The 25,925-nt window shown below is 45.5% G+C and overlaps 1 pseudogene; it reads left to right on the top strand.

The window, feature by feature from the left end:
* Positions 1-2,245: 2,245 nt before the first annotated feature.
* On the top strand, positions 2,246-25,816 carry LOC120691297 (annotated as a pseudogene).
* Positions 25,817-25,925: the final 109 nt, after the last annotated feature.

The raw sequence follows: 25,925 nt of genomic DNA, 5'->3' as shown, positions 1-25,925 counted from the left end.
GCTGCCACCTTTCCGCAGCCCACCTTGCTTCGCGTTCAACGTGTTCCTTAGCTTCGGTCGATTGCTCCGTGTCCAGCCACTGTATGAAATCACAAAGAGGTGGTGAACTCTATTGCCAAGTCGAGTTAGATTTAACTTACTGTACTCCGAAGGCGTAAACTAGATAGTGCGAGGTGATACCTTTGGTTTGTCCTTGCCGTAGCGCTTTGGCGGATCGTACTCATAGTTGTCACACATGAAGAACCTCCTGCCGAAGTCATCGCCCAAAACTTTGGACTCCATCAGCTTGCAAAACGAACCGCAGAAGCACATTGGAACCTGCACTCCTTGAGGCACAGGTTCTCTAATCTTATTCCACGGAATATAGGTAGAACCAGAGGAAGACATGGTGGTAGTGCGGGGATGTCTAGTGATTTCGTATGAGATGGGGTGATGTCCCTATTTATAGATGGAGGTATTTGGTCTATAGGCATGGTTCACGCAACCTGAAAAGCGCACAGCTGTCAATTGACGTACCATCACATCCACACACAGTGAACGAGTGGGGGTGCAGAAGAATCCGATGCAAGGTGACGGGACATCGAAATTATAATTGGAGCTCATGATAATATGTTATGAAAATATATTTTCACATTCTCCTAGAGTTAAATCTAATTTGTATTAGATTTTAAAAAAGTATTTCCATAACCTCTGCTATCTCTATTGTTTTTTGAAATATCTCTAAGCGTAAAGAAAATAATTACAGAACAGAGAGCCTATAAAATAATTAAACAAATAATTACAACCCAGAAAACGTACAAAATAATTAAAAAAAAATATGGGAGGACCTACCGCCGTTTGAAACGGCGATAGGCAGTATCGGTCTACAGTCCGACTACAGCGCGGCTATAGCCGGCTGTAGCGCGTCGGTAGCGCCTACCGCCAGTTCATCCGGCGGTAGGTAGCTACCGCCGGATGAACCGGCGGTATGTTACATGGGCCGTGGGCCAACGAACTTACCGCCGGTTCATCCGGCTGTACCTACCTTCTGCCGGATGAACCGGCGGCTAGGTGACATTTTTGCAAAAAAAAATCGGCATATATATTTGATAAATCAAAAAAAAAATAAAAAAATTTCCTAGTCCCCTAACGCAATGCTCTGCGCCTCTACTGACCTCTCGGTCCCACTGTCGCACTCCAAAGTGGACCAAGACAATGAACTTTTATTCGCTTGCTCCTACGCGTATAATTCTACCTAGGCAACCTTTTATTCAACCACAGTTAAGAGACAATGTACGGCCATAAACAGCCACAGAAGTAATTATATTTTGCATATTCCAATTACCTCAAAATAGTGTAAGTTCCAATTATCATTTTTTTCATTAAGTAATTATATTTTGCATATTTCTTGGCTAATTCCTTTGCATATGCAGCAATAGTTAGATAATTATTTTGTATTTCTTTAGGTTTCTTATCGAGTTCATTGAACAATTAGAATTAGAACTAAGATTAAATTTTGCATTTTATGCATCATTACTGTGACTATCGCTATATGGTTTGTTTTAAGTGCATAAGTGGTCCTAGACGTCAAAATCTGCCAGCCCCGCCACTAGGCGCGACAGAGGGACTGGCACGGTAGAGGGGGCGGCGGAGGGGCTGGCGCCGAGAAGGGGGCGCCGGGGTCGGCGCGGCTGAGGGGCCGGAGGGGCCGCGAATTGGATGGATGCCGAGCCGAGTGCTTCTGCAAAGAAAGATAGCGGAGGGTGTTCGATGGCTAGTCATATACCGAGTTGAGGAGTTTGGAGAGTATGTTGGATTTGGATTTAAACTCAGTTTTTTTATTTTTACAGAACCTACTCATTTTACATATAATCGGTTGGAGATACTCTTAGCAGGTCAACCCAACAGCCAACACATCACAACACCAGCACGACACACGAGTACATTACAATATTACATGATATTATTATTATTAACAATAATACACTGTTGCTGTTCGTTTGACTTCGAGCTGTTGTAGTAGTGTAGTCAATAACATGCGTTCGAGTACCGGCCAAGCGCGGCACGAGCTCCTTAGGCTTACTATTAGTCCTTAGTTTTCCCAAGCACGCATCTCACGCTCTGGAAAGAATTTTCTTTTTTTTTGCTGCGCGAGTGTGCACATATATGCTGTTACGTTCTTTTGTGATACTCAGCTGGTCGTGACTCCCAGAGTTCTCTCTTCAGCCGCCGCCGCCCTCTCCGTCTCCGGGGTCTCGAGCTTGCCATGGAGGACCAGAGCCCCAAGCCCATCCGTTGCAAAGGTACCACTTCTGCTGCAGCTGCAGCTGTGCAGCAGCAGTTTCGTCCTGCTCGCGCCATGGATGTGATCTCTAACCATTGTCGGCAACAAGCAGCGGCAGTCTGCAGAGCCGCCGGCCAGCCGCTCGTCGTCGAGGAGATTGTCGTCGATCCACCGAAAGCGTACGAGATCCGCATCAAGATCATCTGCACCTCGCTCTGCCACACCGACATCACCTTCTGGCACGCCAAGGCGAGTACCTATACTAGGGGCCTGTTTGGCAGGGCTCCGGCTCCGGCTCCTCAGATGGAGCGGCTTCTCTGGTGGAGCTGGAGCCGTTTTAGAAAATGTTTGGCAAAACAGCTTCACTTGTTGGATTGATGTTGTAAAAAGTCTAAATTGCCCTTTTCTTTTTTTCTTCTTTTTTCCTTTTCTTTCTTTTTCTCTTCTCCTTCTCCTTTTCTTTTTCTTTCACTTTTCTTTTTTCCTCCTCTCCTCTTATCCGGTCGCACGTCTCCTTCCTCGCGAATTCCCAACCCCATCGCCGCCTCCTCCGCTTGGCCTTCTCCTTCAAGATGCGGCGGTCCGCTCCTCCTCCTCCTCCCAGAGGACCGGCGGCCCGCGCCTCCTCCTCCCTGCGGCCAGCGGCGGCCCGCGCCCCCTCCCTCGTCTCGCAGCGCCTCCTCCGCCCAGCCTCGCTGCACCTCCTCCTCCCCATGGCCGTCGGCGGCCCGCGCCCCCTCCCTCATCTCGCTGCGCCTCCTCGCCACCACTGGCCTCCGTCCGCGCCGCTGGCTCCTGGCGTCTGCCCGCGCCGCTGCTCCCGGGCCCTAGTGAGGGCAAGGTAGTCCAGGGACGGTAGGAGCTCCGCGGAGCCGCGTGGAGCCACGATTTCATAGCTTCACCTTGCCTGTGTAAGCCGCCGGTGGCTCCAGGAGTGGCTTCACACGTGAAGCCGGTTACAAAACTACCGTTTGGGAGGGCTTCGCTTGGAGCCGCTCGTGGAGACGCTCCTGGAGCCCTCCCAAACGGGGCCTAGTAGTAGCCGCCAAAAAGCTCTTCAGTCACAACTTCAATCAAGGCGTACCCTGACCTGAACTATGCACTTCTTTCTGATCCTGTGATTGTTCCTATTTTTACTTCACAGGCAGCAACAATTTTTCCAAGAATATTAGGCCACGAAGCCTACGGGTACGTCCATACATGTGAAAACTTTTCCTGAAAGAAATTTTTTATTCATTCCATGGGGTCGACGCGACTAGGGCTGCACCTCGGGGGAGGTCTATTCCTCGCACCTACGATGGGAATAAATCCCAACGCAGAAGGGTGGCAGTGCTCCGCCCCGCCATGGCTCCCCCGCCTCCCAGGCTCCGGCGCCGCCTCCGGCACCTCCGCCGCCTCCCTCCCTAACCAAGCTCGTCGCCGTGCGCCGCCGCCTTCTCCTCACCCCCGCCGCCGGCACCGCCCACCGGCTGTACAGCCTCGCCCGGCCGGCGGCGCTCCCGCGCCGCCGCGCCCTCCGCCGGCCGAACCGTCTCCACCGCCGCCGTCGCCGCCGCCGCCGCCGCCGAGCCCTCCTCTTTGGCCGGCAGCCATGGAGCCGCCCCACCCCCCAGCAACCCAGGATCATAAGGCCGCCGCCGCCCTCCACCACCCCGGCCGCCGCCGACCTCGCCGGCCGCCGCTCCGCTGAAGCGTCCCCTCATAAGAGGTGACTTAAATGTGATACAAATATCAGTCCCAGGAGGCTGATACACATTTATTATATCAGATGGTATATCACCGTATAAACCTCCGAGGAGGCGGACACTCGATACAAACGATAATAAGAAGTAAAAAGGCTACGGTGATACACCAAAGCACGACCCACATGGGATACAGATTGGGCTCAGAGTATCGCACCAGCAGAAGCATCTTGCAGAGGGCCAACACCACAGGCAAAGTTGGGTGCGGACACAACCTCTACTCGACGTCTTCAACAACGAAGTCCGGATCTTCTTCTGAAGAAAACCACAAATATATATCGGGTGAGTACAAAAGTACTCAACAAGTCCAACCCCACCCACGGAGGGGGGTAACACAGATATGCACAGAATAAATCAAGGATAAGGCTGAGGTTCATTTGCAGCAAAGTTAGATTTTACACATGCAAGGGTTTATTTTTGGAAAAGGGGGTTTTCTCGAAGTAATTCTTTAGTAACAGAGTAAAGAGTGGGGTTGATCCTACACAAAGGATCCAAGTTTTAAATGATATCGGACTCCTCATCTGCAGTAGCTCACGGCACAACTGCCGGACACCTTCCAAAACAACACACATCATGAAACCATTTATCCCAGAAGCTAGTTATGTGACCAAACCGTAACTCGCCTAGTACCGTGGGCACGGCTATTCGAATATGTTTTAACTCTACAGAGGTGTGCAACTTTACCCACAAGTGGGGTACAACAGCACGATCACCTTAGTGTCGGTGCAGATCCCAACAAAGCCATTACCCATCTTAGCTAGACCTGACTAGCCAACACGGACTCCACCAAGGGGCCATTGACCTATCACTAAGGTTTAACCGGGGCATAAGTCACCATGATCTTATCCCTTCTCCTTGATCACCTGTTGCTCTCAGCTCTCCTGATGGCTATCAAACTAACTAGCGGGGTTTATGCTAAGCTGTTGCCACACACAACGGTCGAGTGGTTTGCACGATAGTTGAGTTAGGTAAGATGACACATCAACTCGGTCCTTAATTGTGATAAGATGGATATCTCCCAACCTTCTTGCTCAACCACATCGGTACGAGCCTCCAACATATGACAATCCACACAGGGAATGCCATTCATCCATCCCATCTTAACATTCTTTTCTTTATAACCCAATTTCCATTTTCTCAATACTCATGCAGTTTCCTTTTTATAAAGCATGTTGCAACCATTTTAGAGTAGAATAAAATGAGTACCGGGTCCTAAGCGGCGCTCTAGCAGCGATCAACATCCAAATAGAATAAATCATATTTAGACATTAATCTAGGTGGTCAACGAATGATTATAACAAATCAAAGGGTCGCTATCCAGCCATATTTTTAGTAGTAATAACATATGCAATTTTGTAAAATAGGCCAATAGGTTGTGTTTATAAAACTGGGTCGAAATATGCAATCAGAGGATGAGATTGAACTTGCCGTCTTCAAAGGCTTCCGGGAGGTCCTGATCGAGGTACTGTCCTTCGAGTTCGGGGTCGCGGTACTGATCCTCGCACACCTGCTCGCGGTACTGCTCATCGAGGGATTCTTCCTCGGTCACTCCGTGATCTACGGTGTACACAACAAACACACAATAAAGAAAAAGAAATAAAGATTTTATCGTCGAGCTCGAATCGGAAGAAATTAAGATATGGAGATGGGAGTAATATTTTTGGGTGGTTTTCTAATGGCATGGCCAAAATTATGTTAGAATTGGCGTGGTAAAGTTTTGGGGCAAACGGAGGATTTTTGGCGCATGAAATGATATGCCAAAGAGGGGTTTAGGGGCTAAATAAGGATCCGGGGGCCTATTTGTAATTATTTCTGGGAGTGACAGGACTTGAATAGAATTTTGGAAAAGGTTTGGGCTACTCTGGAAATTAGGCAGGGACCTTCTCATAAATATTTTATATAGTGGAGGGGCTTATTTATTAAAAGAAATAAGAGAGGGCTTCTTTGTAATTATTTTTGGGATGGCAAGGGCTTGATTGGAATTTTAGAAAATATCCGGGCTACTCTGAAGATGGGTAGGGGTTTATTTAGAATTAAATCTATACGGGGAAGGGTTATTTCCTAAATAGGGAAAATAGGGAGGGTTTATTTGGAAAAGGACATAAGAGGGGAAGGGTTCTTAAAAGAATAAAAAGGAAGGGAGGGGGTTTTGGGCAATTTTGCCCATTCTTCTTCCTCCTGCCGACCAAAGCAGGGGTGGCGGCGCTAGGGGCCGGCGGCCCAGGGCACTGGGGCGGCCGGGAGCAGGGGCAAAACGGAGAGGGCAACGAGGGGAAGTGATTCGCCCTCTCACCTTGGGCGGAGGCGGCGCGTGGTTGCCTGGCCACGGCGGCGGGTGGAGGCGCTGCGGGCCGGGAAGGAGGGGGGCGTGGTGGTGGATGAGTTCGTGGTGCTTGAGGGCTGCACGATGGCCTATTTATAGGCCGGGAGGGCAATGGAGGAGGGGGGGGAGCGCAGCGGTCGGCGAGGGGCAGCTCTGCGCCGCCATTAATGGTGTGGGGGCTAGCTCGGCGTCGTGGAGCGGGCGGTGGTGCAGGAGGCGATGTTGAGGGGACGGGCGCTCAGGGAAGGATGCGCAAGTGGGGGTGGGCGGCGCAGCGGGGTGGCCAGCGGCCAATGGCGGGGCGCCGCGCGTGGCCGGCCCTGCTCGCGGCTCGTCCTTGCCGCTGCCGTTCGAGCGAGCGTGAGCGACGAGGCGGGCAAGGGGGCACGACGAACAGGGTGAGGATGGGACGGGGCAGGGGCGATGGTGGGGGGGGAGGCGGTGTCCAGGGGAGGCGCGGCATACAGGGGAGGCTCGGCGCAGAGAAAGAGAGAGGGAGGGAGAAGGAAGGAAGAAGGAGAAAGAGAAAAAGAAAAGGGAAAAAGAAAAAGAAAAGAAAAGGGGAAGAGAGAGAAAGAGAGAGAGAGGTGCCTGCGGGATTCGCGGTGGCGGTCGGTCGGGAGCGCGACGACGGTCGCGAGCGGCGGCGGCTTCGGTGGGAAGCGACGCACGCAGAAAGAGGAAGAACATCGAGATGAGATGGTGATTGGTACGGGTGTCGGAACGGCGGATCGCCGGTAAAGATTTCGGGACATTGGGAGTTTGGATAGAAAAAGATTTAGAACGATTTGAGCCCAACGATGAAAAAGATTTTGGAAAATCAAATTTTTAGCGGGTGATTTAATTGGGTGTATTTTCGAGATGTTACATCCGCCCACCAACCACCCCTTCCCGACCCCCCCTCCCCACTCCCCTAGCTGGCTCGCTCCCTGGCTGCCGCGCCCCCTCCCCTACCTGAGGTGGAAGATGAACAGGGTCAAGCGCTGCTATGATAGGGCGGAGAAAAATCGCGCGCGCGATAAATAGAAATTCCGGTGCCTCGTGCAGAGTGGTGGAGAGCGTGGGGGAGCATGTCGAGGGCTACGCTACCGGTGACACAGTGGTGCCGACTTTCATGGGGCAGTGCGACCGCTGCCCGTGCTGCGCGTCTGAGCACAACAACCTCTACACCAAGGTGCCGTTCGTGTTTGGCCCCGGGATGCGGCGCGACGGCACCACCCGGTTCCGGGACGCCTAGGGAAACCCCCTGCATGACCAGGTCGCCGTGTCCAGCTTCAGCGAGTACACGGTCATCGACGTGACCTAGGTCGTCAAGATCGGCCCCTCCGTGCCACCCAAGATCGCCTGCCTCCTCAGCTGCGGCGCCAGCACCGGTACAGCGATGAACCTAGTAGAAGCATACTCGAGTTTGCGAGCAAGTGGTGTGGTGTGGTGACTGAAGCCGCCGCTAACACTGAAATTGATGATGAAGGGGTGGGAGCTGCATGGAGGGTGGGGGGACGCTCGTTGGCGACCGAGCGTCACCAGCGAACAGGTGCCTCCTCTACTCCTCTACTGTTCTTCTTCCTCCTTCCTCCTTTCTTCTTCCTCCCGACGCCCCTGCCGTCGACCGCCTCTGCCGCCACCCTCCCTAACCGAGCACACCACCGCGCCGCCGTCGCGCCGTCCCGTCGACGGCCCCCGCCCACCGGTTGTCAGGCACCGCCTGGTCGGCGGTGCTCCCGTGCCGCCGCGCCCTCCGCCAGACAACCCGCCTCCACCACGGGGCCGCTGCCACCCTCGGCCCCTTCCTCTATGGCCGGCGGCCGTGGGAGCCGCCCCACACCCAGGCAACCCGAATCATGAAGGCCGCCGCCTACCGCCACCACCCTGAAAGGATCCTTGGATGTCGCCTAGAGGGGGGGTGAATAGGCGTTCTTAAAATTTCTGCAAAATTCAATACTTAAAAGCACTGTCAGCACACATACCGGTCACGCAGACCGGTCAGACCGGTCCAAGACTTAACCGCAGAAAACAAAAAGCAACCGGTCAGACCGATTGGGCAGACCGGTCCTGTGCAGAACCTGCCCACAATCAGAGTTTCGTCCCTCTTTGACTCTAGCACAAATGTAATTTGGTGTAGTGTCTTTGTAGATGATATCAAATATATTTCTAGTCCCTGCACATATAAAAACACCACCACCAAGTAGATCGAAGCGGAAGCACAAAGTAATAGCTAGAGAAAAGAGTAGTGAGGCAAACCACAAAGGAGACACAATGATTTATTTCCCGAAGTTCAGATTCACCAATGTGAATCCTACGTCTCCGTTGAGGAACTCGTTGGGCTTGAGTCTCTTGCAACTCGATCCCTTGAGTTGGGTCTTTTTCAACCAGTCCTCCTTTCCACTATCTTGATCCTTTCCACCAAGGGGGCAAGATCACGCTGGCACAAACTTGCCGCTGCTCACCACACCGTCGGGAGCTAGCCGGCGACACCTAGCCGTCTAGGAGGCTCACCTCCAAGAGTAACAAATTCAAAGATGAATCTTTGATGAAATCAAGAGTGCTCAAGCTATGGATGCTCTCAGCTGCTTGAAATGCAGCTCTCACAATGGTCACTTTGCTCACACACACTTAATCTCTCAACCCAATCCAATGATATGTAATCTAGTTAGCACAACTCGCAAAAAGTGTTGTGGAGAGCTAGCTGGTCAAGAAAATGCCTCAAGAAGCTCAGGAGAATGCCAAGAACCAGCAGCCCTCAAAGGAGAGGACTGAGGGGCATAAATACCCCAATTCTAAAAACTAGTCGTTGCTCTGTCAGTACAGACCGGTCAGGCCAGTCAGGTCAAATGAACTAGCCGTTGGGCCCAGACCGGTCAGACCGGTCCGAGCCAGAGAAGCCCAAACTCCTGTTTAGAAGACCCTACTTGATCCATCAAGTAAATACTTGATCATTCATGTATTTCATAGTTAGTTCTCAGAGGTTTTCTCTCAGGATCCTCTCATGGGTTAACTATGAGCACTTTTGACCGAGTTAAATAATCAATGTTGCATCCCTCTTGATAGTACGGCATACCTATACTCAAGATTAAATTTAAAACACATTTCATCCACTTGAGTCTTGAATCACTTCATTTTTGCCATACTTTGATTTTCTCAAACTTGGGATTCCAACATTGCATAATCTTCTCTTTTGAGCAAATCCATACTTGAGCTAGTGACTTAGAGTCTCAATACCGTTGCAAATCTATCCTTGGATCTTCAAGTCACTCCAATAAGATATTTGATGCATTGCATCGCTTCTCACAACAAGACTTGGATATGATTCTTCGAACACCCCACGGATACTAGCGCATCACCTTAGCAATTCGCACACATGGTGAGCCGTCGCTCCACCAAAGCTTGCTTAGTCCCTCGCACTAGTCATCTTGGTTGGTTTCTTCATCACTTACCCTTGCCGTGTTGAGTTAAACTTTGCACACCAACAATGAATTCTATATTCCATTCTCATATCTTGATTTCTTTGTATTGCGTTGTAATCATGAATGATAACCGTATTTCACACATTGCAAGCTTCCATAAATAAGACCAATATATCTAGCTCACCCGTGTATGTCTCTTTTTATTTTTATCAAACCATGAAGTCTTGCAATAATGCTTTCAACAATTTGTACTTCAAATGTGCCAAGCCATAAATAGAGACCATTTGATAATATTTCATGAATACTTGTCTCTTGCTTTCCTTCACAATATGCTTGACTTTCAACAATAAGCTTCTCTTTTATTTGATTCTATTCACATAAGTCAATGCATAAATGATATACAAATAAGTCACTGCTCATGATATCTCAAATAAAGCGTTAGTCCTTTAATCATGCTTGTCATTCAATTCACCAAAACCCATTAGGGGGCCTAGATGCACTTTCAATCTCTCTCTTTTTAGTGATTGATGACAATCCTGATTAAAGCTTACAAATGAATCAAATAAAAACTCTTAATTTCTCAGATATATCATGAGCTCCCCCCTAAATATGTGCTTTGAATTGAATTCAACAACTAAGGCCTCAAATGCCAATTTGCACATATTTAAAACAAATAAGAGCTCCCCCTATATCTCAGAATTTATGGGGTGCAAAGAGTGTATGTGTGTCTATAAAAACAAATAAGAGCTCCCCCTATATCTCAGAATTTATGACAAAAATATTCACTTCATTTCAAAAGAAAAAGAATCTTAGTTCTGTCAGGGATGACCGGTCAGACCGGTTCACCCGACCGGTCAGACCGGTCTGTCCTGACAGACACCAAAAACAATAATTCATCATTCAAATGAGCATCACACTAGCACAAATCCACTTAGATAATTTTAAAAGGTTCATAACATAGAGTAGCACACATTACAATCCTCAAGTCCACAAATAAAATTAAAGTACGAATTATTACAGTTCCAGAGTATAGAAAAATGATGACCGGTCAGACCAGTCCAACAGACCGGTCAGACCGGTCCTGCTAAAATAGACACACTCTGGACTGAGATTCTCTTCTACTCTTCTCCTTTTCTCCTTTGCCAAGCTCACACTCTGGACTGAGATTCTCTTGTACTCTTCTCCTTTTCTCCAATGCCAAGCTCACACTCTGATGAAGCTTTAATCCATGTTCTTCTCCCCTTTTGTCATCTATCACCATAAAGGTCCTGGGAGAAGTAGCTTGGCGCCAATCACTGCCCATTACCCCCATTGCTAGTGGCATCTGAGGGAGTCCGATCACCCCAATCATGCATACCTATCCAGAGGTTTGAGGTCAAATAAGTATTTTCAGGAAGAGTTGTGGCCTCAAGTGAAGTGGTAGCGGTGTCAAGTGAAGAATTTAAGATTGCAATGCTTGACATACCAGGTTGAGAACCAAAAATGGAGGCAGCTGTGGATTGAGCAAAGATCTCCGCTGCTGAGGGACGAGAGGCTTCTGACTGAGATGTGTGCAGTGGTGCCATAGTGGAAGTCCCTGGAGCTCCAAGTGTGTCAAAGCCAAAGGCTAGAGGAGGAGGGAATAGAGCTGATCCGGAGGGTCCTACTACATAAGTCATAAATGACCCAAAGACGCCTTCTCCAGATGCAGGAGTAGAGGATGTGGCCCCACTATCTGGATAGAAGAAGTGTCCATACTCTTCAAAAATAACCAGCGTCCATATAGCCCTGCTTCCTTGCATCTACTGAGGGAATCTCAACCTCAGGAGGTGAAGGAGAAATGAGTGAGCGATGCGGCTGAAGATTCATTGCATTGTGCATCATCTTCATTGAATCTCTTTCTTTCTTGCTGGCCCTCCATTGGCTCTGCTGCTCAACCTCTACGTCTCTTTGACTCTTGCACATCCCAACAAATAGATTGATGAGCTTCTTGATTGGAGAAGAGGGCTTCTGCTTGCTGATGTGCTGTCTCTGGGCCGACCGGTCAGACCGGTTGCCTGGACCGGTCAGACCGGTCCCAGTCTGGGCAGCAGGAGAGTGCTGCTGTGGCTGCTCTTCCTTTTATTCTCCTATTTCTTCCTCATTCTCTGAATATCTGTGAGGTGAGGGCTCTCTTCTATGCTTGGGCACCTTAGGACGGATGGGCTCATGCTTTATATCAGTTTGGAACTTAGTTTTTGTGGCCTTTTCAATCAACTCCATCAAATAAGGCGCATAGGCACATATCTTTTGGGGTTTTTCTGATATGTATTTGATTTCCTCCCAAATATAATCAGTCACACAGAAATCCTCTCCCCCAGGCCTCAATCTAGCAAGCAGGTTCTTTGCATGAAGGGATATATCACTTGGATTCCCTCCCCTTTGAGAAATTGTCTTCCTAAGCAACTGGTTCATGATGGAATAGTAGGTGTACATCCCGGTTACCTTTCCTACATTTCCAACTTCATTTCTTGGATACATGAATCTCATTTTCTCATTTGGGAGCACTGGCTGAAGGTAGATCTTGGGCCTATTTGCATCATCTCTGTCAAGCCCAAGTACTCGAATGAACTGAGCAAATTTGGCTTTGTAGTAGCTTCCTTCAGTCATCCAAAAAATTGTCTCTCATCTCCTAGGTATCCAAAATAGACAGTGGCATAAAACTCAGCAATAACCTCTTTGTTCCAATTTTTCTGAAATCCCATGAGTGCCTTGATGTTTTTGTTTTCACATTCACTCATGATTTCCTGAAATAGAGGATCATTGTCCCTCTTCATGCTGTTCCAATCAACCCACTATGCATCAACTGCAATCTTTCTATCTCTGATAATGACTGACTCATAAAAATCTTGTTGTTCCTTGGTATGAAACCTGGGGTCAGTCGAGGTCCTCTCCAAAGAGTATGGATCAATCTTCCTCCATCTCTTAACCTCTCTAGTCATCCCAGTGGCTGAATAATCAACACATCTGCCACGATCAAATCTGATAGGTTCCCTAATAGTGGGAAAACTGAGCTCCTCCTGATGCATTTCATCTTCCTCATCATCTCCTTCTGCAGCCTCCTCGTTCTCGCTGCTGTTCTCCTGAACAGGTGCCTTGCCATGCCTTGGCTCAATCCTAAAAGGTGAATCCTCCACATCATCCTCATCACTGGATGTGGTGACACCACTGTCTCCAGCAACATAATCTACTGCCCTCTTTTGCCTTGGCCTCAGTGTCCTCCCACTGGTCACAATTGTGTGACTAGAACCACCCTCATCTGCATCTTCCATGTGTACATCACTCGTTGAGTCATAGCGGTGCTTTGTTCTCATCTCATACTATTTAGGCATCCTGCTGATGTTCCTGAGTTAAAAAGATACATGGGAATGATATAAGAATCACAGGAACAAAATGCATTTGGATAGAGTCGTTTAGGAACAATATTGAAGCAATTGGATCTGTTCTGGACAGACCGGTCAGACCAGTTTGAGCAACCGGTTAGACCGGTCGCACCCAGAACAGAGCCAATGGCTCCAATAGCAATCTATTGTCAAGATATGATCAAAAATAATTTTCATGATATAAGGAACAATCCTAGGATAAGATGTGTTGAACAAATTGCACAAAATCACGACTTAGGGTTCCACTGGACAGATCGGTCAGACCGGTTGGTGCGACCGGTCAGACCGGTCGACCCAGTCCAACCCTAGATCATGAATGTGTCCAAAATATCCAACAAAATTTAATGATCTTCTAGGAACATGTTCTAGGATGTAGCAGGAGATGTTCTACCAGAGGGATTTTGAATCTATGGCCTAGAAAAGTAGATCGATGAGAAACAAGCCATAGAGTACCTTTTGAACGGGATTTCGAAGGAGAAAACGAAGGACTGACTTGGGAGGTTGGTCAGGCCGGTGATGAGGTCCAAACCCCACAAAGGGATCTCGATTTCCTTGGTTGAATCTCCAAATCGCCAATGATGAGGCCTTGTGCGCGAGTGGGAGAGAGGAGAACGAAGGGGTGTCGGTGGAGGGTGAATGGAAAGGAATCTTTACTGTTTTACCCAAGAGGGGGTAAAAAGGGTAACTGCCAGGCATGACCGGTCAGACCGGTCAGCCCCTGGCAGCTAGGAGTTGAAGTCCAAGGCCTGTTTCTCTTAGAAGAATTTTAGGAAAAAAATTTGGGGTATGAAACTTGATAGATATAGATGATAAATCCAAGATTCCAATCTTTTCTTGATACTTCCAAGAGAATAGAAGAGATAGATTTGGATTTTATGGACTTGAGTTAATTTCACCATTTGTGACTAGCTAACAATCAATCAAGGAAAACTATAGTCACAAGTGGCTCAATTGGATCACAAAGACCAAGAATCAAATTCTATCCTATACACTCACACTTCCTATCATACTAGTGGAATTTTGAAAGATAACTATCCTATGTCACACATGACACATAAATGCGCACACTAGCAAGACGAAGTGGCCTAGATGCACAAAGATAAAAACTTGAGTTTACGGGACATACCTTTGCCATTTAGATAGGCATTGTGCAATATTTCTCATTAGTTTCAAATTCCTTTGCTCTCAAAAGATTTTACAATTATTGCAACAAGAGAGTAGACAAAGTTAATTGCACATGCTTCTAGTTTCACTTTAGTGATCCTTTTAGTGTGGAAGAGGTTTGGATCAATAAAGACGAATATAGGCTAAATTCCTTAATTATTAGTGCACATGAGAAGGTATGTGGAAGGCAAGTTCATATGCACTAACTTGGTCAAAAGTCCAACTTAAGAAATTTAAACTATATTATGGAAAGTAGCTATGCAAGAGTTAGTAACAAACCAAATAACAAATATAGGTAAGTTACCACTTTTCACATTAGGCACAAGATAGCACATTCCTTCTTGAGAGTTTTCTATCTCTCTTCAATGAGACTACAAATTCACTAGAAGAAAGTATGAGTCCCAAGAATGACACAAATTTGAGAATGAACTCCCCTTAATTAGTGCCTAAGATTTTGAATATCTTAGCTAGGAGGCACTTTATTCAATAAAGAATATGAGGAGACTCATTTACAAATTTGGTCAAAGCACACAAATAATTTACAAGTATTGAAATTGTGCTTGCAATACTTACTGTCACTTTTATGTACCCATACTTGTGCTTTAAATGTGAGAGTTCTTCAAATAATAATCCATAGCATCATTTTTCACTTTGGAATGTGCAGGTCAACAGCTCTGGGCCAGACCGGTCCCCGAGACCGGTCAGACCGGTCTGGGTCCAGATCATTCGGTGTTGGGCCAGATCATCCGGACTTGCTCAGTGCTGAAAATTACTGTTTGCTCGGATCATCCGGGGTAACTCAGGATGATCCGACCCTGTGCAAAAAGATAGTGCTAAAGGAGTGTCTCTCACGTATGTCATCTCAAATGAAGTATTGCTTCTGATATTTTGCCTTGTTGAAAGCAAATGATATGTCCTTTATTTTCTGCATTTCATCATAAAACAAACTCTCTACTAGAGAGACGTTAAAAACATCATATGTCACAAAGTAAAGGATAGCTAGGAATTGAAACAAGATTACTTCCAAGTGTTTCACAACTACAATAATTGTGACACACTTTAGTTCACAAAGAACTGAAAGTAACAGAGATGTGACAGTTTACTCTTATTGATGAGATGTCATTGAAGTCAATGTTCCTTCAATATTGACTTGCACTTGGTTGCATCTTGAGATACAAAATTTTTCCTAGCAAACCAAGCCCCCAATGCATCTCCATGGTCCTACAAGCTCAGCAAGTACCTTTTGGTACCCAAATCTTGTTAGGTCCATACAAATTAGACATAAGATGCTTAGGAACCCAAATGGCCCTTATGCTAGTTTGAGGAAAGTTAATTACTCTAATAGCACAAGTACTAGCTTTGTCTTTCCTAAGCCTAGTAAAATCATAATGAACAAGGTTTGAGTTGGGTGATTTAATTTTGGGACAATCCTTACCCAAATGTCCCTTTTCTCTATATGTGTAGCAAGTGCGATGTTTGGCTTTGCTTGACTCAGAATTATCCTTGACAATCTGCACTTGCTTCACTTTGGGCTTCACCCATGAGTTACAATCTTGATTGCGCTTGTAGGAGTGAGATTGGGCTTTCTGGGCCCCAACCGGTCTGACCGGTCGAGTCAGACATGACCTTACTTTGTTGAATGAGGCATGCTGAAATGAGGTGACCCTTTTCTTTGCACGTGAAGCACACCCTAGTTCTTGCACGTTGCTTTTCTTTTCTTGAAAACTATGTCTTGTTCTTGTATTCCATGTTTGATCTTTTGACTTGAGCAAGACTTTCTTCTTTTACTTGATCTTGTTGAGGAGCAAAGATAGTGGAATTTGAGCCCTTCTCAAGCTTCTTCACCATGTTATCACGGTTATCTTGAGAAAGTTGCACTTGACCCTTGTTCTTCAACTTGATCATTTCAATTTTGAGATCTTCAACCTCTCGCTTGAGTTCATCATTTTCTTCCGCGATGAGGTCATCACATGACTCTGCAACAACATGCTCACCATAAGAATTTGTTGCTTGGGAGCAACATGATTTATCACAAGATAACATAATTTGAACTTGTGAGCATGTGCATGTGTGTGTGAGAGGTTGATAGGATTTTACCGAAGTTGTCACAACCTCATGAGCAATACCTAGCATAGCATGTGATTCAGCAAACTTCTCATAGGAGTGTTCAAGTTCCTTATGAGTGCCTTGCAAAGCACGTGCTTGCTAGTTAGACTCTCAACTTGAGCCTTGAGCATTTGATTTTTTTTCTCCGATGACACTACACAAACAGATGAGTTAGTAGCATTAGCATAATTATTGAACAATTCATGATACCTCTTTGCCAAAGAAGCTTGTTCGTATTTGGTCATTTCAAGTTCTTGAGTTAAAGTCTTGATAACTTTAACTTGAAATTCATCTTCCTTGGTCATTTCTTTGATTTTGGCCATCAAGCACTTGTTATCAACATCACTGGAAGATGCTGACATTTCTGAAGCTTGTGCTTGTCTTGATCGCCTTCGGGAGCATTTCTTGCTCTTTTTCTTTTGGTTCCTGGTCAGACTGGTCACATGGACCGGTCTGACCGGTTCCAACTGGGAACCAGCAGACTCTGTTGATTCTGATCCTTGTTCTTCGGAAGGAGTCACAAGAGGATGGGTGTGTGTTGTTGTTGTTGTAGTAAACTCCTCCATTGACTCCTCTTCTTCTTCTTGATCTTCGTCGTCACCATCTTCTTCACATATTGACTCAATAAACTTCCAAAGATGATGGGCATCAAATCGTGTCTCTTTCAACTTATCATCCTTGTGTATAAGATCTGATAGTTCTCTGTCCATATTCTTAAACAAGAGGTTAACGACACTATGATTGTTGATTAAGCATTTCATCTCCTCATTTGACAATTTGAACAAATTGTCAAAGTCATTAGGAAGAATGCTTTCTTCAACAATCTGCTCAAAGGAAGGACACATGGTCCTTAAGACATTAAGTATGTGAGCTAACCAAGAAGAGTAGTTTGAGCCATCTAGTGATAGCGGCTCAAACGGTGCCTCACAAGTAGTCGACATCGCGATTCTCCAAGCAGTGAAACTTCAATCCGGAGACCGAAACTCTGATACCAATTGAAAAGATCTTCAGATGTCGCCTAGAGGGGGGTGAATAGGCGTTCTTAAAATTTCTGCAAAATTCAACACTATCAGCACATAGATCGCTCAGACCGGTCAGACCGGTCCAAGACTTAACCGCAGAAAATAGAAAGCAACCGGTCAGACCGGTTGGGCAGACCGGTCAGACCGGTCCTGTGCAGAACCTGCCCACAATCAGAGTTTCACCCCTCTTTGACTCTAGCACAAATGTAACTTGGTGTTGTGTCTTTATAGATGATATCAAATATATTTCTAGTCCCTGCACATACAAAAATAACACCACCAAGTAGATCGAAGCGGAAGCACAAAGTAATAGCTAGAGAAAAGAGTAGTGAGGCAAACCACAAAGGACACACAAGGATTTGTTTCCCGAAATTCAGATTCATCAACGTGAATCCTACATCTCCGTTGAGGAACTCGTTGGGTTTGAGTCTCTTGCAACTCGATCCCTTGAGTTGGGTCTTTTTCAACCACTCCAACTTTCCACTATCTTGATCCTTTCCACCAAGGGGGAAAGATCACGCTCGCACAAACTTGCCGCTGCTCACCACACCATCGGGAGCTAGCCAGTGACACCTAGCCGTCTAGGAGGCTCACCTCCAAGAGTAACAAATGCAAAGATGAATCTTTGACGGAATCAAGAGTGCAAGCTATGGATGCTCTCAGACACTCGAAATGCAGCTCTCACAATGGTCACTTTGCTCACACACACTCAATCTCTCAACCCAATCCAATGATATGTAATCTAGTTAGCACAACTCACAAAGAGTGTTGGGGAGAGTTAGCTGGTCAAGAAAATGCCTCAAGAAGCTCAGGAGAATGCCAAGAACCAACAGCCCTTAAAGGAGAGGGCTGAGGGGGTATAAATACCCCACTTCCAAAAACTAGCAGTTGCTCTATCAGTACAGACCGGTCAGACTGGTCCCCCAGACCGGTCAGACCAGTCGGTTCAAATGAACTAGCCATTGGGTTCAGCCCGGTCAGACCGGTCCCCCAGACCGGTCAGACCGGTCCGAGACAGAGAAGTCCAAACTCCTGTTTAGAAGACCCTACTTGATCCATCAAGTCAATACTTGATCATTCAAGTATTTTGTTAGTTAGTTCTCAGAGGTTTTCTCTCGGAATCCTCTCATGGGTTAACTATGAGCACTTTTGACCGAGTCAAATAATCAATGTTGCATCACTCTTGATAGTACGACATATCTATACTCAAGATTAAATTTAAAACACATTTCATCCACTTGAGTCTTGAATCACTTTATTTTTGCCATACTTTGATTTTCTCAAACTTGGGATTCCAACATTGCATAATCTTCTCTTTTGAGCAAATCCATACTTGAGCTAATGACTTAGAGTCCCAATACCGTTGCAAATCTATCCTTGGATCTTCAAATCACTCCAATAAGATATTTGATGCATTGCATCGCTTCTCACAACAAGACTTGGATATGATTCTTCGAACACCCCACGGATACTAGCACTTCACCTTAGCAATTCGCACACATGGTGAGCCGTCGCTCCACCAAAGCTTGCTTAGTCCCTCACACTAGTCATCTCGGTTAGTTTCTTCATCACTTACCCTTGCCGTGTTGAGTTAAGCATTGCACACCAATAATAAATTCCATATTACATTCTCATATCTTCATTTCTTTGTATTGCGTTGTAATCATGAATGATAACTGTATTTCACACATTGCAAGCTTCCATAAATAAGACCAATATATCTAGCTCACCAGTGTATGTCTCTTTTTATTTTTATCAAACCATGAAGTCTTGCAATAATGCTTTCAACAATTTTTACTTCAAATGTGCCAAGTTATAAATAGAGACCATTTGATAATATTTCATGAATACTTGTCTCTTACTTTTCTTCACAATATGCTTGACTTTCAACAATAAGCTTCTCTTTTATTTGATTCTATTCACATGAGTCAATGCATAAATGATATACAAATAAGTCCATACTCATGATATCTCAAATAAAGTGTTAGTCCTTTAATCATGCTTGTCATTCAATTCACCAAAACTCATTAGGGGTCTAGATACACTTTCACACCCCGGCCGCCGGCGACCTCGCCGGCGGCCGCTCCGCCCACCTCCCACCCTCCATGGCTGCCCCCTCCCCTCCCCAAACCCTAGCTCGCACCGTCACCCGCCGGAGGAGCCACGCGCCGCTACCCGCGCGCCGGGTAGTGGCGCTCGCACGCCAACTAAGAAATCTGTGGAGGGTGGCCAAGATGGAACCAGGCTCATTAGTGGCCATCTTTGGGCTGGGGTCTGTCGGGTTAGCGGTAAGCCGTCGCTACAAGAAAAATGATCTTTCGTCCCTACATATTAGTACCAGTCATAATTTGATCCAGTACTAAAGTTAGAGAGCTATTTTAGTACCGGATCCAAATTTGAAAGATTCTGGAGTCATTTTAGTACTGGATCATAGAACTATCCGGTACTTAAAAGTCACTTTTAATACATGTTGGTTTATTGACCTGGTAATAAAATAACACGATCATTTAGTACCACTCGTTTCTCTAGCAGTGCGTGTCGCTGATGCTTCCTTTCAGCTCGTACACATGGCTGCGAAAATGTGTGGAGCCTCCAATATTATCGGCGTTGACATGAACCCTAAGAAAGAGGAAGTCGGCAAATCCCCTTTCCATTTGCTGTATCCTAGCACAATGCAGAAATTCTTTTCTTTGATTTCAAACCTGAAGAAAAGATTGCTATTCATATCACCGGGAAATCGTTCGGCGTGACACACTTTGTTAATCTGACGCAGTTGGGCAACAGCTCAGTCACTGAGGTATTTATTGTCTGAGCTGCATAAAACAGATTGCTTCGAAGAAGAAAGGCTGGAAGTTTCATTTTTTATAGATCCCAGGCATTGCGCCCAGCTTTATATTGAACGCAAAAAAGAGTTATGCTGGGGTTACCAGCTTACAAATATTTCAGAAGTAAGGCTAAACGCACAGACAAAGTCTAAGCGCAAGCAGCAACGCAACCCACTCTAACTCCCTCTAAAGCAGAAAGGCTGCAAGCAGCTAGAGCAAAAAGTTAAAATGAAAGGAAGTTCAGGTAAATCTCGGCCAACAAAGCTACACAGAGCACAAAACATAAATGAGATGCAAGTTTCAGCATACTAAAAACCTCTCTCTACCACACCCTCTCTTTACCAGAAGAAAAACCGATCAGCATCAGGAACTAGATCGCCAGAACCGCAGCAGGAGCTTCAGGCTTTGTATCTCCAGTTCGACCTCGTCCCTTGCAGCACCCCTTCCCAAGATGGCCCAGGGGCGAAGCTAGATCAGAGAAGACCCTGGTGCCCGACTTCATCATTTCTACATTGGATTCAAAATTTTCAAGCAAAGATTTAATAAACAACACTGCAATTTGATTTGGACCCTGGTGCCTGTGCACCATGTTAAATGAACGTGGCTTCGCCCCTGAGATGGCCCATCTCTGCATGTAAGAAATGAAAATACTTACATTCGGGGATCTTACTATTACTAATTGAAAGATCCTTTGGAGCCTCTACATGAAGCCACCTAGGATCTTATGTGGACATTATAAAAAAATAGAGAAATAATATAAATTGTTACAAAAATCAGAATCATCCAGCCATCAATCCAACAACTCTAATTACAATAGCCATTGGATCTGTTGTCTTTCCTAATAAATTACCCACATTTGTTATTATAAACATAGAATAAAGTAACCCCTTAAATATGCATCTAAATTATCTACCTCTGCCATTATAAAAAATCTAAATTAACCCCTAATCTTTGTGTAAATTATCCACCTATGTCATTATAAAAATAATACAAATACCCCTTACATTTGCATATAAATTGTCCAATTTTGTTATTATTATTACAAGTTAAATTACTCCTACATCTAAATCTAAATTATATAATTATAATAAAATATTGAAATGCACCAATATAAAATTCTAAATTACTATTTCTGTCATTACTAATATATTATTTATATAAAATACTACCAACATATGTAACAATGAATTCATGTATGACGGAAGAGACAAGAATACCAATTTACAAACAAATAGTTCACCTAAATATATATTGAATACATATGGAGGTGTGGTGCAAAATGAAATCTATTGTAACTAGATAATGATAAATATATATTTTAGAGTATGTGTTAGAATATTTAATAGAAGAAAAAGGGTATGAGATAGATAATTATAATTATTGATCTCATAATTATATTAATTCTAATTTGCCCGTGCGAGAGCACGGGTTGATAGACTAGTGAGATAACAATGTTGTTGAAGACGAGGTCGTTGCGAATGAGCCATTGGCTCCAAGCCACACAGACAAACAAGAAAAAGAGAAAGAATTTCGTGTAATCACCTTACTTGCTTACTGTCTTTCTACGTTTTGCTCTCCTGTAATTCGTAGTGGCCTTTTGGACACTCACTGCAGGTTGTACTAAAATTTCTTCTTCTTAATATCAAAGATACGTGGCTCTCATGCGTATTCAAGAAAAAAATAAACCATCTAAGAAGTTTCCAAAGGTCCTCCTAAAAGAGATATTAATTTCGCCCCCCCCCCCACCCCACCCACCCACACCCCCCCTAGGCTGCAGAACTCTATGTACCGACCAATTTTGTTGATTGCAGATTTGAAAAATATGGGGGAAAGCAGTTTTCAAGGGGCAATCCAAAATCCACACATCCCACCAGGGGCGGATCCTTTTTCCGTTGCCAACCTCTCTTAACCCCCCTCCAAAACTGAGATCCTCCACTATTATTTTGTAGAAAGAAACCTTTATCACCCAAGTATTCATTCCTGAGTAAGTCGCATCACATCGTTCTATCACCAGATTCCAGTCTGAAAATCCATTTAGACAAAAGACAGTTTATCACTCTTGTGTTTGTGAATCCAAGGCCTCCTGCCCACTTAGGACTCATAAAAGTATCCCACTTGCCCATATGATATTTCTTTTTTAGATTGGGTTCATGCCAGAAAAAGTTACTTCTAGCTGTGTCCATTCTGTTGTGGGACTCCCCAGGCAAAAGATAGATACCCATTGTATAGTTTGGTATGGAACTTAAGCAAGACTCAATTAAATCCATCTTCCCTCCAAAAGATAACGTGGCACCTTGCCAGGTTAGTAATTTTCTTCGCCACTTATTGGTGAACATAAGCAAGGTCCGCAGCAAACATGTGCCTCCTCACTGAAATCATGACACCCAGGTATTTCAATGGCAAGGAACCCATTTTACAATTAAAAATTGCAGCGATTCTTTCTTCCTCCTCACTATCCACCCCAATAACAAAAACCTCATTCCTTTGAAAGATAATCTTCAGACCAGATAAATTCCCAGAGTAGGAATTTGGCATTGCATTCTGAATAATGGATAATGGTATTGTCGACATATTGTAAGTGAGTTAGCCCTCCCAGTATTAAATCAGGTACCAGGCCTCTAACTGTTCGTGCAACCCTTGCCCTGTGCCCCTGTCCATCATAGTCGTCAAAGTGTCACTAACCAAGTTGAACAAGAGTGGGGATAAGGGATCCCCTTGTCTTAAACCTTTGTAAGTGTGAAATATCCATTGGGCCTCCCATTGATATTGATTCCAACTCTACCCCCTGTTGACGCTCACTAACGACCATTTCCAGGCATCAACTTGATCAGAAAATCATGAGAGTTTGCATTTCTTACACGCATCCTTATCCAATAAAATTCCTAGATCACAGTTTACCTTTTAGAATATGCAAGTTGTGTTTTCAAGCTAATATGTAGGTTACAAGCACACTTTGGCCTGACACAAAATCACAGGAAATATTAGAGTACCGATTCAGGCTCAAATGGACCAAGTGAAGCCCAAGAACTGAAGCAAACCCAGCTGGGACAGACCGTGCCTCAACTTTAGGACAAGGGGAGACCAAGACAAGCCCACTCCAGAAAGTTGGGGGCGGTTGGCGGCCCGGGCAGGCCGACAGACCTACCTGGTCGGCCGGCCAGGCCCGTAGGCCCCACCGCCTCAACCAAGGCACCTGGCGCTTCCCTGTTGGCTCACAATGTCGGTTTGGGGTGCTGTGGCTGGTGGCTCCCTGCTATAAATAGAAGGGGGGGTAGAAAATAGAACACACACACACCACACACCTCTTCCTCTCTTGCATTCCATGCAAAGTCTTTAGGCTTAGTGGAGTTTAGGAGAAGTCTAGGAGTCGCCGGAGTTGCTCAAGAGTTTGGTATGGGTTCATCTCTAGCTCTCTCTTGTAATATTCGATCGTTTGTAATAGAATTAGACTATGGTTACCGATATCTGCTTGAAGTATATTCTGAGTTATCGAGTATATGCTTCTTGTCATGGTTGCGTTATTATTCAATGCTTGCATTGCATGATCGCCCTGTGCTAGAGATGATTAGTCTTTTGTTCTTAGAACTCTATCAACTGCTCCAGTATTCGTATGATTGCTCTAGTGTGATGTCTGTCCATCCGGAGGGTGGGGGCTCCGCGCGGGACACTAGAGTATCTCTTACTAGTGTAGACATGGTGTCTAGATTAGCTAAAAGTTGCTGGATGTCAACTATACCCACGGTTTGTAGAGATAGCCGGCAGGTGGTGACAGCCCTGTCCGTGCCTATTAGTAATCCTCCACGTTTGGTATGGGGGGGTAGGAGGTACATAAAGTCGCCGGGGTGTACGGGCTCCTCCCGTTACTTCGATAGCGATCTCCCTGTTGTGTAGTTTAATCTCTGACGAGCTAACTAATGAGAAAGTGTAGATATAGCTAGCCTAGCACAGCTGACTCGAGCTCTGCCTTTTACCTTGCTCCCGGCCTAAAGTAACCTTTATTCTTTTATCCAAGAGAGTAGTTTGTGTGTGTGTCACACTACCTCCTACCATGTTATTATCTTACCCCTGTTTATGCATGAGAATATCCAATCTAGATAGAGCTCGCCAACTGATCTATATATTCTCTCACTCATCGCCTTCCCTGCGGAAATATAAATGACACCCCGGTATACTCCCGGGTAAAATGTTACAGCGGTATTCCGTGCGCTTGCGGATCTATTCGTGGTTCATGAAATACTGCCGTCCCAAATTAGCGTCTGCGGGCGTCATCGCTAGGTGACGTTGGTAGGCGCCAACACCCCCTCCACAATCTATCTCTTTTTTCGCGAACGTGCCTTAGCAAGTATTTCATAAAGAGGCTCCACAGTCTGTCTCATCCAACTTATCCATTTTGGGTGGAAGTTCTTCCTCTCTAGTACCTCCATCAAAAACCTTCAATTCACCTTGTCATAGGCTTTTTCCAAGTCCAATTTCAGAATAACTCCACACTTCTTGCTCACCCTCAAAGTATGCAACACCTCATGTAGGATAACAACCCCATCTAAGATAAACCTGTTTAGTATGAAAATTGTCTGGTTGGCACTTATCAACTTTTCAGCATATGGAGTCAACATCATCGTTAATACCTTAGTAAAAATCTTATAATCTACATTTAGCAAACAAATTGGCCTATATTGTTTGATTGTATTTGCCTCTTTGATTTTTGGGATAAGTGATATCAAACCGTAATTGAGCCGACTTAACTTCAACTCCCCCCGGAAGAACTTATTGAACATTTCTAACATGGTATCTTTAATTTGATGCCATAACTCTCTATTGAAACCCACCGGCAGACCATCAGGTCCTGGCGCCAAGGCAGGATCCATATCTTTGATTGCCCTTTCTATTTCGTCAGTAGTAAAAGGTTTAACCAGATTATCTGCCTCTTCCGAAGTTAGCAAACTATAGTTCCTCCGCATGTCTAAACCAATGCGGATAGATGCTGGAAGTTCCATTCCGTTATCTAACAAAAAAAGAACAAATTGCTATCTTTGTAGTCTTTACTCACTTCTTCGTGTTCCCTGGTTCAATACAGGAGATAGGGAAGCTGACAGGCGGTGGCGCTGACTACAGCTTCGAGTGCATCGGTGTGTCATCGGTGATGACTGATGCCTTCACAAGCACCAAGCCGGTAACATTGTCATCCCATCTCTCCAAATGCATCCTCCATTTTCCAACAAGCACATCATTTCGGAGGCATCCCACGTGCAAGCGAATGAGCTAACAAATGCCGCCATTGTTGGTGTCAGGGCAAGGGCAAGACAATCATCCTGGGCGTGGAGAAGGACCTCGAGCCAATCTCACTCCGTCCATGGACCTCCTGTCGAGCAAGTGCGTCATGGGCTCCTACTTCGGCGGGCTCAAGCCCAAGACTGACGTCCCAGTCCTCGCCCAGAAATGCATGAACAAGGAGCTGCAGCTGGACGGGCTGGTCATGCATGAAGTCGGCCTGCAGGAGATCAACAAGGCCTTCGACCTGCTCCTGCAGGGGAATTGCCTCAGGTGCATCATATGGATGGACAAGTGACTGTGACCATCGCCGTTGTTGGTTTGTGTCTAAAACAAATAAGGTCACCAAGTTTCAGTTTGAGTTCATTGTTGGTGTGCCATACATAATAAAGGTTATTTTCTTCATG

Source organism: Panicum virgatum, chromosome 9N, assembly GCF_016808335.1.
Source record: "Panicum virgatum strain AP13 chromosome 9N, P.virgatum_v5, whole genome shotgun sequence".
NCBI lineage: Eukaryota > Viridiplantae > Streptophyta > Magnoliopsida > Poales > Poaceae > Panicum > Panicum virgatum.
The sequence above is the reverse complement of the archived record's forward strand: the minus strand, read 5'-3'. Positions and strand labels throughout refer to the sequence as shown.